General features: G+C 38.3%; 1 long non-coding RNA gene across 1 annotated transcript in view; it reads left to right on the top strand.

The window, feature by feature from the left end:
* The window catches only part of LOC130683805 (uncharacterized), a 175,684-nt gene that overhangs the window by 70,694 nt on the left and 90,837 nt on the right, over positions 1 to 14,153 (top strand). The gene's annotated exons all lie outside the window — the stretch shown is intronic.

Raw genomic sequence — 14,153 nt, 5'->3', positions numbered from 1 at the left:
CCAAGAGCCCAGGCAGTGACTCAGCCAGAAACAGCTAAGAGCTGAGTTGAGAGTGCCCTGCCGATCATGCTCAGTTAGGCTGAACTGACAGTGGGTTCCAGGGTGGCTTTGCCTGGCAAGCATTTAGAGTCGTAAGAGAAGGAAAAAATACACACACACGTGTGCCTCTGTTGTCAGTGTCAAATTCATCTTGGCCACTTGCCTAAGACCCCCTGGAGAATCCCAACAGGAATGAGACCCTGCTTTACAATTTAGAAAGATAGACTTCCGCCTGATGCACCAGCGCTAAGATAGACTTCCGCCTGATGCACCAGCGCTAAGATAGACTTCCGCCTGATGCACCAGCGCTAAGATAGACTTCCGCCTGATGCACCAGCGCTTCGGCATGGCTGCTTCTACCACCCATTCCTTTGATAAAAAGCTGGACCAAGCACTGCGCTCCCTCTCTCTTGCCTAACCCATGGAAAAACTCACTCGGTTTTCAATTGTTCCTTTTTGACTGAATTTGTCCAAGAAAATACTTTTACTCTTCAGTGAGCAGGAGGAAGAGAGCATTTGGAATGAGAGCTAGAGAGGAGCTGAAAAGCATGCCAAGAGGAGGTCCGCGGGGGGAGCCTGTACATGGCCGTCACATGGGCTTGTGCCGTCACTGCCCACATGGGGTAAGCCGGGCTGTCCAGTTGTGATCTCCACTTATCGAAAATGCATTTTAAGGAAAGAATTACTTTATCTCATGGCTTTTATGTAACCTCAGTATCCCTACCCTGGAGGCCTCAACCTACCTGACCAACAGGAAGTTTGAGCAAGTCTTACTGACTCCTCTTTCAACACAATTCTCTGTGCCCACACCAAGCATTATTTTGACACTCACATTAGCCCAATTAAACTTAAACTTTTTACTTTTTGTGATTTTTCTTGTTACCCTGTTTCTGACAATGTTATCCATGACTTCCTAGCTGTATAGCCAAATCCTCCTCAATGGCTGGCAATGAGAGGCATTAGACTGGGAGCCAGGAACCTGAGTGTCTTTGACCAAGCTGACCTGGCTCTGCCACTAACTAGTGGTGAGATCCTGGGCAAGTCACTTATTTTTCCTGGGCTTTAAAACAAAGAAGTTGAACGGGAGGGCGGGCGTCCAAGGCCCCCTGTGGCTCTAATAGCCTTTGATGGAACTGCAGCGTGCCTCATCTCTACAGATCTAGCCTCAGGTCCCACACCTGCTGTCAGCAGCAACCTCTCCACTTCCCAATTGCTTTTGGTCCCTAGAAAGATTTCACCAGGCTAATTTTGTCCTATTCATTAATTAACAATATAAATATATACATTTAAATTAACAATTCCTCCAAAAACAGTGAACCATTAATAATAAAATTTTATAATCATCATAAAACCGTCGAGGGCATGGAAGATGGTGTTATAATTCACACCTAATTGCTCTCAACCTTGGGCCCACAAACACACTAGTTGGAGAAATGAATTCAGATAGTGTAATTCATGCCAGGTCATGTTTTATTATTTAAGTCATTCCTGATCCTTAAAAAAAAAAGCCTTTGGTGCTCAAATAATCTGCAAACTCACAGTGCCATAAACTACTTAGGAATCTAGAGAAATTTACACTTGCCTGTATTGTAAGCCCTTCAGATGGTTAGTCTGAATCTTAGTGTATTCTATAGCAGAGATTATTTTACTTAATAATAAAAATAATTTACATAATATTAAACAACAACCTTAGTTGCAAGGTTAGAGTACTGAGGAAATTCTTTGTTAAAGAAAGCTAAAGAGGTGAGTGAGCGGCTCACAAAGTAAATAAAAATAGCAATTGACAAGCCAAGTTGGAGAATAAAATCATAATATTTAAGGGCACAGACTCTGGAGCCAGACTACCTGGGTTGAAGTCTCAGCTCCATCACTTACTAGTTGTGTTAGATCTTTGGTAAATTACTTCATCTCTCTGAGCTCAATTTCCTCATTTGTACAAAGGGGAAGATGATGGTACCATGTTGTTAGGAGGAAAATATAAATTGATCTAAGTGAACTGTTTGGGAGAATGTGTGGTAAGTAGTAAATGAAGCTTGTATGCTATTCGTAGAATTATTAGAGACCATCGAATCCTTCCTTGAAGGCTTATGTATGCTTTTTATGTATATGGTCTTTGTATGTATGTGTATACGCAATGCTGTTCAGGATGGGTGCATCTACCCTGAGGCATGTTTGCAAATATAACATGGTCAGCTAATCCCAGGTGGCTTAAGATACACTGAGGATGTTCATAAGTGAGGAAAATAATATGTTAAAGGAAAAGGGGGATTTTTGTGTATTTTGACAGTATGTTAGCAGCATTCAAAAGGAGTTTAAAAAACAATTTGGGTATTTCTTTTAGGATTGTTAATGAGATACTCATTATTTCTGTTTGTGAATTCCTATTAGAGATATACAGTGATTTTTTTAAAAAAGAATATATCATGCAAAGAAAGAGATGCACTTCTATTGGTTCTTTCCTGGATACAAATGTGTGCTCTGCTGAGTGGGGGTCTAAACGACTTTGCAACCTCCTGTGGGTATTTTTCTTCTGGCCCTCTGGTATGGGAGTTCTGCCTCATAGTGTCCAGGGCTGTCAGTTGAATCCAGTCATGTAATGGCTGAAAGCTTGTAAAACTCAGAAAGGTGAATACTCCTCTGTATGTTTGGGTGACCAGCTCCCGAACAGATCATGAATGCTCAGACAGGACATTGGCTTGGATTTTGTATCGCCAGCTCTACCTTTGTCTCTCTATCCCTCAGCTCTTAGGACCCCATTAATTTGTGTTTACCTTGCTCAGTAAAACATGTTCTCAAGCAAAACAGCAGCATGTGTACAGCTTGACATATAAATAGGAGACTGGGATGAATTGTACATGGAAAACAGCTATAGTATCTAATGGGAAGATTAGAATTCAGAGTCCAAGTTTCCTGCAGGAGAGCATTTAGCTGCTCTAACTATGATTTTTCTCATCTGCAAAATAAATAGGTTGGATTAGATGATCTCCAGTATTACTTCCGTTCAAATAGTCTGTATTTTATTAGCTTCAGGAATCTTAAAGTAGATGTATTGACAAAGGTATCATGAGGTTATTATGTTTGTAGATTTGGTTGGTCTACACTGCTTTTTTTCTGTACTACTGATGTCTAATTATTTCATATATCAATTAAATTTTTTGAAACAATTCTAATGTTCCAGACACTCTGTTGGACAGTGGGAATACAACAGTTACAGCGAAAAGAGTCGCCTCCCTGATTTCAAAAGCAAGTTATCATATTCCCAATGAAAAGATCCCTAAAATAACTTGGGGGTTAGGATTAGAGTTAAAATTATATATATAAACCTTTCAGCTTATAAAGAAGAGAGTTGTCTATTTATGTACATATTTATATGTACTACTAAGGTGCTTATAACATTTAGAGTCAAATCATAAATAATGTTAATGTAGAACTAGTGTTTCATCCACCCTCACATTTGATAAAACATTTGATCCAAACTCTTCAGAACCATCTTTGCCATCATCAGAGCCACTTTCAGAGTTGTTAACCATGGTGTGCCAGAGTGTGTGATCTTTCCTCTCATCTAAATTGTTTGATTTATATACTTTTAAAAATACATGTATATTATATGCTCTCCTTGGAAAATTCCAAGTCACAGATTGATAAAAGTCATTTACTGTATGTGTGTGTGTTTTAAATAGTTTGTACAAGGCTCTTTTGCAACAACATCTAATACTTGCAGTTGGGAGAACATACTCCAACAACAGTCATAAATTGTATTAAATTTCTTTGACTTAAAAAAAAATGTTTCATTAATAAGATACCCTTTATGAACATCCAGAACTAGCACTGATTGAGGTAATTACAGGGTAAAGCAACTTCTTTATAAAAAGAATCAGTTGTTCAAAATAAGGCAATTGGGAGGGTGCCCGATAAATTAGATACTTTAAAAGATTCCTAAATGAAGAGTTTCCCCCTTTTTTCCTGAAGGGAAAATTTTAGAAAAAAACTTCTCTCATGAATATGGGTGTATATGGAGCTGTGAGATGGCATATACCCTCTAAACTATCTATACAGTTGAGAGCAGAGAAATCATCTCTATATTTTTTATAAATCCTGACCTACATAACCATTAGTCACTAGGCAGATTCACCTCATGTTAATGTCAGATATTATAATAATGCATCATGCAACTTTTCTAAATCTTGCATTCTCACAGACAATTTGAAGAAAATGATGAGCATATGAACTTTATGATATATCCATGTTGCTAAAAGCAACATTTTAAAATGAGACAAGGTGCCCATCAGAAATCAGGGGTTTAGGAAAAACTGCTAAGAGAGTAAAGTTGTAGCTACAGACAAGAAATTCCAGGGAACAAATTAGTACAATGAGATGAGTTTTTATAATCATTGTGGAGACTAGTCACACCAGTTTTTCAACTGTTTTCAACCTGTTTTATGGGGTTCATATTTGCCAGAATAAGAGTGATTTTCCCCAGGCAAAAGGCATCTAATTGGCTATAAATGAATCAATGTCCATCACTTACACAGGAAAAAGCAGCCTAATCAGATTGGTTATCAATGGATGAGGTTTCTATCTTGCTGGATCTTTATGTCTCCTTTAGCTTTGGAGGGGGGCTAAACATTTGAGCCAAATCATGTGGTCTGGTCTGGAAGCCCTGCCATGCCATATTGATTTGGATGGGGAAGGAAGTCTTCAGAAGAGACAGGTTTCTCAGATATCTAAAACACTTTTAAAAAGCTGATTTGAACGAAAACTTTCTAAAATATAGACATACTTCCTTATTAAACAGAGTTCCTCAAGAATAACTGAATCTTTTTGATGGGTTAAGGTCACTATTTGGATATTGATTACTGTAATGCTCACTATAATACAGTGATATTTGAACTGTGCTTGGGCTCCCCAATGACTGATTGATTTGGGTGATCCCATGTCATGCTGTGCCACCAGCTATCCCTTCTCACTGTACAAGCTTCTAGGAAAATTCCTCAACCCTCTTGTTATCTGTTATTTGCTGGCAATTGTGGCACCATTGACCCAGCTTGGGAAGCAGTTGTGGGCAGAATGTTTTATCCTTACTCTGCCACCTATTAACTGAGAAATACTGAGCCAGTTTCTTTACTTCTCTAAGCTTTGGTTTCCTTGTCAAAATACAGGATAATAATACCTACTCAGGGTTATAGTGAAATTAAAATGAGATAAAAATAGGTTCTGAGGTCAGTGCCTGGCAAATGGTGTGAGTTGTATAAATGATAATTTCCATCTAAATGACCCAAACCTCCCATTTGTCAACAAGTGTAAGTGCATAAATACTCTCTCCTCTGCCTTCCTGCAGAAGAAAACAGTTTGGGTGGCCACTCTTCAGTGCCTTTGATACAGCCAGCTCTCTATGAGGCTTTGGAAAAAGGATGGTGAACAAGGCTGGCCTAGTTCCTGCTCGCGTAGAACTGAGTGAGTCTAGTGTAAAAGACAGGAAACAAACACTTATACAACAAATTATTAATTCCAATTGTCTTGAATGCTATGAAGGAGAAGAGCTGGGTATTGTATGTAAAAAGAAGACCTTGTTGAAATAGAAGGTCAGGAGCAACGTCTTTGCAATAGCTCATCCAAGACGGGGCCGGAAGGTGTCTACGAGTGTGTGGGAGGAAGGGCAGAAGAGTGTTCTCAGGAGAGGTGTCTGTGAAGGCTTTGCAGTGGAATTTGGGAGTCAGAAACAGAGATAAAATGAGGAGTTAGAGCTGAGAGGAGGCTAGTGAGGTGCATGGCCCTGGCCTCGGGAACTATGGGAAAGTTTTAGACTTGAATCTGAGAGTCTAAAGGGATTTACGCAAGGCTGATCATCCAGAGGTTTGCAACTACCGGCAGAATTTTGAAAGTTTCCATACTGCTGGGTAAATAGCTATACACTGAGCCTCCTACCACCTATAAGCCCTTCTCAGACCTTGTCCTTCCTCCCTCTAAACCTCAGAGTTCAGAAGGAGGGCTCTAGGACCTTTCCAGTGTCTGTTCCCATTGGTTGGTGGTAAATACCATATGGGTTGTAAATGTGCTAAATATTATATCTGGTTTTAAGCAAGATTCCCTCCTCCCCAAATTATCTTCATTACTTAGGGGTTTACAGTTGTGTTCCATATTGTTAAGACAGGAAGTATTACAATTTAATGTAGTTAAAATAATTGAATGGTCTTAGGGCCATTTTTCCATCTTCCCTTTCCTAACCTCCACTGTGAATTGAATTTAACACTGAAGTCTGTTGACTCTACTAGTGAAATGTCTCTTAAGCTTATCGATTCCTTTCCCTTACTAGTGAACTCCCTCAGTCCCTTTCATTCCTCCCTGGTTACTGTAAGCTCAGCAGCCCTCTGCCTGGCCTCCAGGCTTTCGTTCCCTCCTTAGCCCAGGCCACTCTCCACGTGGCTGTCAGTGTCTGGACAGCCTCTAATATACAAGTGGTGCTCAATAAATGTGTTTTGAGTATGAATAAATAAACAAATGTATCTTGAGACCATGGATATATGACACATACATGGATGGATAAAAAGTGGGAAAAAACCCAATCACTTAGTCTGCATTAGTCCTTCCCAAAGTGTGATTTTGGATTGTAAACTGACAAACGTTTTTCATTTTACTTATTCATGTATTTTATTATGTATAAGAAAAATATTCATAGCACATTAAACTAATGTCCTATTGCTTAGGACAAGATTAAATAAAAAACCTGAGGTTAAAACTGATTAGAACATGCTAAGTTAATAATAGCTCAGTATCATTCAGATATGGAAAAAATGGTGTAGATGTTATACAATGATTGATGTTTGGGAAAAACTGGTCAATGCAACGTCACAAAGCCAAGTGATTTTCTGACCTCTTCCTCAAAGTAGCATTGGCTTGGCTGAACTGTCAGGTCAAGCAAGGTCTTGAACACATGGTCCACCAGTCCTGGTGGGCAGTAGGGTCTGTCCATGTAAGTCATGTTTAAAAAAGGGGAAAGGTAGCATTGAGAATGTGGAATGTGTGCTTCACAAGACTTCTGGGGTGCTGTAAACAGCCTCAGGTTATCTCAAAAGCCCTGAAAAACCTTCTCACAGATTGAGAAATACAAAACAGATTGTTTTAGTCTGAAAAGCTGAAGGTCATGTGAAGTCATGGAAAGAGATTGAATTTTGTACTTAGGCAGATGTGAGCTCAAACAGGCAGATGTGAGCTCAAACACCAGCCTGTTTTTACTCATTGGTTGTGTGACCTTAGGCAAATACCTGTGCATCTCTTGAGTTTCTTCATGAGTAGAATAGGCAAAGTAATTATGACCTTGGAGTGAATACAAGGCTTCATGTAGGTATGGGCGAGCAGTTCCTGTCACATAGTTGGCACCTAATAAATACAGCCTCTTTTTTTTTTTAACAGCCTTAAATATCCTTTCCTTAAAAATAAAAGTAAAAATGCAGTAAAATAAAAAAAGACTGTGATTGTACCACATGTTTTTTCTCTGAAAACAAAAAATAGGGGAAACGTGATGAAAAAGAAAGTAATTTTCAGTGGCACTGAATGATTCCCTTGAGTCTTTAAAAATCTTTGATTGAAATGAATGAATATGCAAGTGTCACTTATTGATGGCCTCCTCTCATAAGCAGTGAACTCCTTTAAAATCATGTGGAGGTAATTGTAAAAGAAGCTATATGCATAAAATTACTTCTTTGGTGCAATAAGGATCATAAATCAGTTCACAATCAATCCATCTGCAACTCCTTTAGTTGTACTGATTTCATAGATTACAACAAAAAGTAAGTTGAGAGTTGAGGATGAGTAATGGAAAAGCCATGGAGAGGCTCTGGGGATCTTGCTTACAGCTTTTTCTGTGAGGGGGCCTGGATGAGGGTGAAAGAAGGCAATGACATCAGCCTCCTCTTTGTGTTTTCTTGAGAAGAGAGATTGGATCTTTTCAGCGACAGAAAATGTTCATCACCCATTTGCCATTGCTTTGTATTGCATTTCTGCTGGATCAGAATGGTCCAGCATGGATAACCATTGATACTTGGGATGGGTGCTGGACCTAATCATCCTGACCTTTAGAAGCTTACCTTGCTTGAGTGTCAGCTATGAAAACCCCTCAGAGAATTTGTTGAACATTTTGTCTCTAATAAGACATTCCATTGGCTTGTCTCAAAGAGAGTGCATAGGAGTAGAAGGGTATCTGCCTTTCTCTACCTTGACATTCTTAACTGTCAACAAAACACATCATTTTGTTATTGGGAGGATCCAACTACTGGCAAGTTCTCCAAATATTTCCCTCTTGGTGGCGCCTTTAGCCAGTCAGGCAGGAATATTGATCAGAGCATATCCTAATGAAATATGAGTGCCAGTGGATATGGTGGGGAAAGGGCAGATCCAGTCCGTGAGAGTTACATTGGACAAGAACTGGGCCCATTAGGTGTCTATTTGAGTATTCAGGGGAGACAATTCTTGCTTTATAAAATACGCTTTGGTTTGCCTCATGGAAAATTTATTGTTCATTCATTTGATGTACTCCTTTAAGAGGTCAACTTTGACTTTCAGTGCTCTCAGAATTTATTCGTTACTCCATTGTTCTTTGCAAACTATCTTTATTGGATTTCTTTGTGCATTTGAGTTTGTCAAATAGCCAATGCACTCTCTAAACTGCTTTATCCAATTAACAGATATTTTGTGATTGGGCAGGATGAAAATCAGACTTATTGGTGCTAGTACTTATCAGCATACAGAGGGCAAATTAATTAGCCTACTCTGTTTTCAGAAATAAAACATGCCAAAGCTAATGCTCCCATACCCATACAGGTCAACTAACTGAGAAATTGTTGGATCATCAGGTCTGTAATACTGTGAAAATATTTGAAGTCCATGAAAAATGTCTAGGCTCTGCTCCTTTCTTGGTAGGACTGAGAGCTTTTAGTAGAAGTGCATTTTAATACCAGGGAAAACATATAAGAAGGAAAGGGATCTTTGATGCCTTGTCTTAATTAGATTCTATTTGATAATCATTGGCATGGCTGATAATAAATTTAATTCCAATGACCCAGCTGAGTTATCTTAGGCACATGATTTACCTGAATTAGCTTAGAAATTCTCAAAGACAGTGTTCACCACATCCGAAACTGATTTTAGGACAAATTGTTTTCAATGTATTAATACTGTGGTCCAGAATGACTTTTTCCAATTGATTCTATGTGATGGCATAGGACCAGTAGTTCTTTGTCTTTAATTGTTATTTTTAATTGAAGTATAGTTGATAGACAATATTATGTTAGCTCAGGTGTACAATATAGTTATCTGACAATTATAAACATTACAAAATGCTCACCATGGTAAGTGTAGTCACCATCTGTCACCATACAAAGTTATAACAATATTATTGAGTTCATTTGCCATACTGTACTTTTCATCCCCATGACTTATTTGTTTTATAACTGGAAGTTGTACCACTTAATTATTTTCACCTATTTTGCCTATCCCATCACTCCTCTCCCTTCTAGCAACCACCAGATTGTTCTCTTTATGAATCTTTTTGGTTTTGTTTGGTTATTTGTTTTGTTTTTTAGATTCCATATATAAGTGAAATCATATGGTATTTGTCTTTCTCTGTCTGATTTATTTCACTTAGCATAATATCCTCTAGGTCCATCCATGTAGTCATAAATGGCAAAATTTCATTCTTTTTTATGGCCGAGTAATATTCCATATGTATATACACCACATCTTTGTTATCTATTCATCAGTCAATGGACACTTAGGTTGCTTCCCATATCCTCGCTATTATAAATAAACATAGGGGTGCAAACACGTTTTCAAATTAGTGTTTTCATTTTCTTCAGGAACATATCCAGAAGTGGAATTATTTGGTATTTCTACTTTTAATTTTTTGAGGAAACTTCCATGCTATTTTCCATGGTGGCTGCACCAATTTACATTCACACCAGCAGTGTATGAGAGGTCTTTTTTCTCCACATCCTCAACAACACTTGTTATTTCTTATCCTTTTGATACTAACTGTTCTGACTAGTGTGAGGTGGTATCTCATTTTGGTTTTGATTTTCATTTCCCTGATGATTAGTGATGTTCAACAGTACTTCTTATTTTCCAGTTGATGTACCTGCTCCAAGCATTTTCAGATAGAATTGCCCAAACTAAGAGCTTAGTAGAAAATGGTTAAGATAACAGGTTCCATTTTTCAGATTAGCAAAACAAGTTGCCTACAATCTTGGTCTGGCTATCTTTTCAGTTTCATTGTTTGTTTATCCCATTTTTACTCTGAGTTTCAGCTGTGCTAAAATGTTTTCCTTCAAATTCATGAAGTCATCTTTCCCATAATATTTCCTTGGCTTGGAATATTTTATCTATCTTCTTCAATTTTCCTTAACTAATGCCTAGGTGAAACAATTCTTGACCTTTTCCCAACCTCCAGTAGAACTGACCATTTTTTTTCTTTGTAATCTCTCTGTAACCTGCCTTGATTACTCAGCATGATTACAATTCTATCCTATATCTCTCTCCTTCTACAAACTTAGAGAATCTTGAGGCCGGATATCATGTCTAATTCATCTTCATTTTCTTAGCACCTGAACACAGTGAATGAATAAGTGAACAAAAGAGTGAACAAATGAAATAAGATCCAGTGATGTAAGTATTGGCCTTATAATCCAAAGCATATATGGCAAAAACATGGCCCAATGCTACACTTTCCCTTACTTTATGAAGAACAGACTTTCTTGATTAGTTAGGCCACTGAGCCTAGATCTAGACAGCCTAAGCCTTCTGAACATAGCTTTTTTCTAGCATAGTCTTAGAATCTACTGAAGTTATTTAGAACAGTGATATCCTAACTTTTTTGAATATATAAATATGAAACCCTAATAGTAAAAAACAAAGCAAAACTGAGGGCATATCTTCTATGGATAGCTTCTGTATACCCTTCCATGACAAATGAGGAGACTGGTCCATATAGACTATTTCAGTGGGCTCTTTTGTTTCTGACTTCCAGTGGGTTTGGTAGAAAACCTGGAAGCCAGGAGACAGTGAGGACAGGGTACTATTTCCCTGTTTCACACCCTGCTTAGTGGGTGCGGGTTAACTTGCTCCTTCTTAAATCTATAGCTCCTGTCACTGGCCCTTCACATACCTCTTGCTCTGTTGCTGGTATCTAGTCCCTCCTTTTGCCCCTCCGTGCAGTTACCTGTCTGGAATGCACCCTCTCGTTGTTTTTACTAAACCTTGGTGCCCCAAACTTGTGTCAATTGTCCCTTTGTTAAAGTCTCCTCAGCTTATTTAATTTGAAGATACCCTCTGTTTCCTACTAAGAACCTGATTGACAGCCTTCTAAGGCATGCAATAATTCTTAATTAATTATATACATGTACTAGTCACCATCCATATCTTAAGTACTAGTAAAGCCTAATTTCTCTTATTTTTTAGAGATGAAGTTTTTATTTTTGTTTTTTTATTGAAGTATCATTGATACACAATATTATATTGGTTTCAACTATGCAACACAGTGATTCAACAGTTACACATATTATTAAATCCTCACCTCCACTAGTACAGTTACTATCTATCTGTGAACATAGGAAGATGTTACAGAATCATTGGCTGCATTCTCCATGCTATACCACCATCCCTGTGACCAACTTACATTATGATTGAGATTTTGTGCCCCTTTATCTCCCTCACCCTCCCACCCACCCATCCCAACCCTGCCCCATGGTAACCATCAGTCACTTCTCAGTATCTGAGTCTATCTGATATCCGAGTCTACTGCTGTTTTGTTCATTTTGTTTTGTTTTTAGATTCCACATATAAGTGAAATTATGTTGTATTTGTCTTTCTTCACCTGTCTTATTTCACTTAGCATAATACCCTCTAGTTCCAGACATGTTGCAAATGGCAGTTTAGTATTTCCTTCCCACCTCCTGGTTGACCATGTTTTGTTCTCATTTAGAAACTAGTTCTCCAACTCTTCCTATCAATATTACAAACTAAGGCTTTGCTGACTGTGGCTCTGAAGGCTCAGAGTTGGGGCTGGTTTCTCCAGGATTTATGCACTCAGAGAAAAAAATGATGCACGTGGTATGTGCTTCTTGCTGTTGATTTTTCCGTTTCCCTCAGGACCTTAGAGTCAGCGCAGCCCAGGCTGGGTAGCAAGTAATAGCATCATTCGGGTTCACAAGCAGCCCTTAAAGTGAACCTGGAGATTATGAGGTTGAGACCAGATAATGATTGAATTGCCATCTTTCATTTTAAAAATATTTGTTTTTAAATAATGAATGAAGACATCACAAACCTTTGGCTTTGAGGTTTTTAATTCTTCATTCTTTGTTATAGAATGCTTCTAGCCCTACTGGCTCTGCCAGTCCATGTTCTAGCAATGTCTAAGGACACAGTCTGTGGGCAATGGGATTCTGACTTATGGTTAATTCTGTTTTAAAAGGGAAATTTCTCTCTGTAGTGCCTCTTGGAAACATTTGAACCCTAGTTTTGTGATTTATGTTTATTTTCACAGTTGTGGACACTTTCAGACAAATTTTTACATCTCCTGTGTATTGGTAAAATAATCATAATTATATCTTGTATAGTGTAAAATGTTCCTTTCAGGGCATTCATGTGCACTGTAGATAATATTTCATTAACTCTCCAACCAGTGTTACAGACAGAGCTGGTTTCATTAGCAGTGGGTCTCATATATGTCTGATATAGAGCTAAACATTTTATGAATTCTAATTGTCCACAATCTCTTTTTTTTCAGAGCATTAATAGTTTCTCCTTTATAAGGAAGACTATGCTTTCCCCATTTTTTTATAAAACCTTAAATAAATGTGACATAATGGTAAATGGTGATATTAAGAGAGACAGCCTCCTTGCTTAGGCTGTTACGAATCACCTTGCTCTGATGTGGCTTCTAATTTGGGGGGAGGAAAGCTGAGAGGCCAGAGTCATGCACCTCTTGAGTAATGAGTTAGCAGAGTAAACTGGCTGAAATAGGGAGTTAGTTACTAAATGCAAGCTGAGTAGTTGAAACCAGGATGGTTGTGAATTCTGAGGAAAAGAAAAAGATGCTTGAATCATCCAGGTAGGGAGAGAAAAATCACTCCTGTTGCACACTGAAGGAGTTCTGCATTCTTCAGATCATTAGGGGTCCTTGTTTGGGATTCAGCTGTAGGAAATTAAACTCTGAAGTGGGAACCTGACTTTTTGGCATCCGGTATTAGTATTATAGCTACTAATGGAATGGTATAATTTGAAGGGGTACTCTTAATGCTCAAAATTGTTTGTTTCCAAGTGACTAGACTGAGGCCCAGAGATTTGGGGTGACTTCCACAAGGACCTGGAAAACAAGAGCTACAGCCACATCTACTGATCCCCCATCTCATGTGATTTCCACAAGATCAAATGCCTTCAAAATGTTAAGCTTATGTTTTAGAGATGGAAGAGATTTGGGAAGCTGTTTCATAAAAGTGTTTCACTTTGCAGTGAGGAAATATGCCCAAGTTATACATGAGATGAGCAGCAGAATAAGAATAAAACCTAAGCCACATGATTCCTAGTCTAGTGCTCTTTCTGTGACACCAACATTTATTCACATGCCAGATGCTATGTTAGGTACCAGATGTGCAAAGACAAACTCAGTGAGACCTCTGCCTGTTCAAAGGAATTTCAACATGACCTATGTAGAAAATGCAGTCCCATATGTATTCACGCTCAACAACAGAGGCTGAAAGTGCAGAAAGCACATGGTGGTGCATGATTTTGTAGAAAGTAGCAAAGTGCCTTATGTGAAAAATGCAATTCAGGTCTTTTGATGTGACTTCTGTGTTGGCAGGGATTGTTTCTGTCTTGCTTATTGCTGTGGGTCTAACTATTGTCCTGGCACACACGAAGTACTCAATAAATTTTGAATAAATTAATGAATACATGCCTGATACATAGTAAGTGTTCAATAAATGTTGAATAAAGAAATGAATGAATATACATGTGCAATGTTCTAAAGGATTATCTAGAATTTGAAATGATGACTTTAGAGGTCATAATTTATAATGCTTATTTCATGTCTGGAGACAAATTAATTCCATACTATAGTGGGCTTT

The sequence above is a fragment of the Manis pentadactyla genome, chromosome 5 (assembly GCF_030020395.1).
Source record: "Manis pentadactyla isolate mManPen7 chromosome 5, mManPen7.hap1, whole genome shotgun sequence".
Lineage (NCBI taxonomy): Eukaryota > Metazoa > Chordata > Mammalia > Pholidota > Manidae > Manis > Manis pentadactyla.
This window is presented reverse-complemented; position numbering and strand designations above follow the sequence as displayed.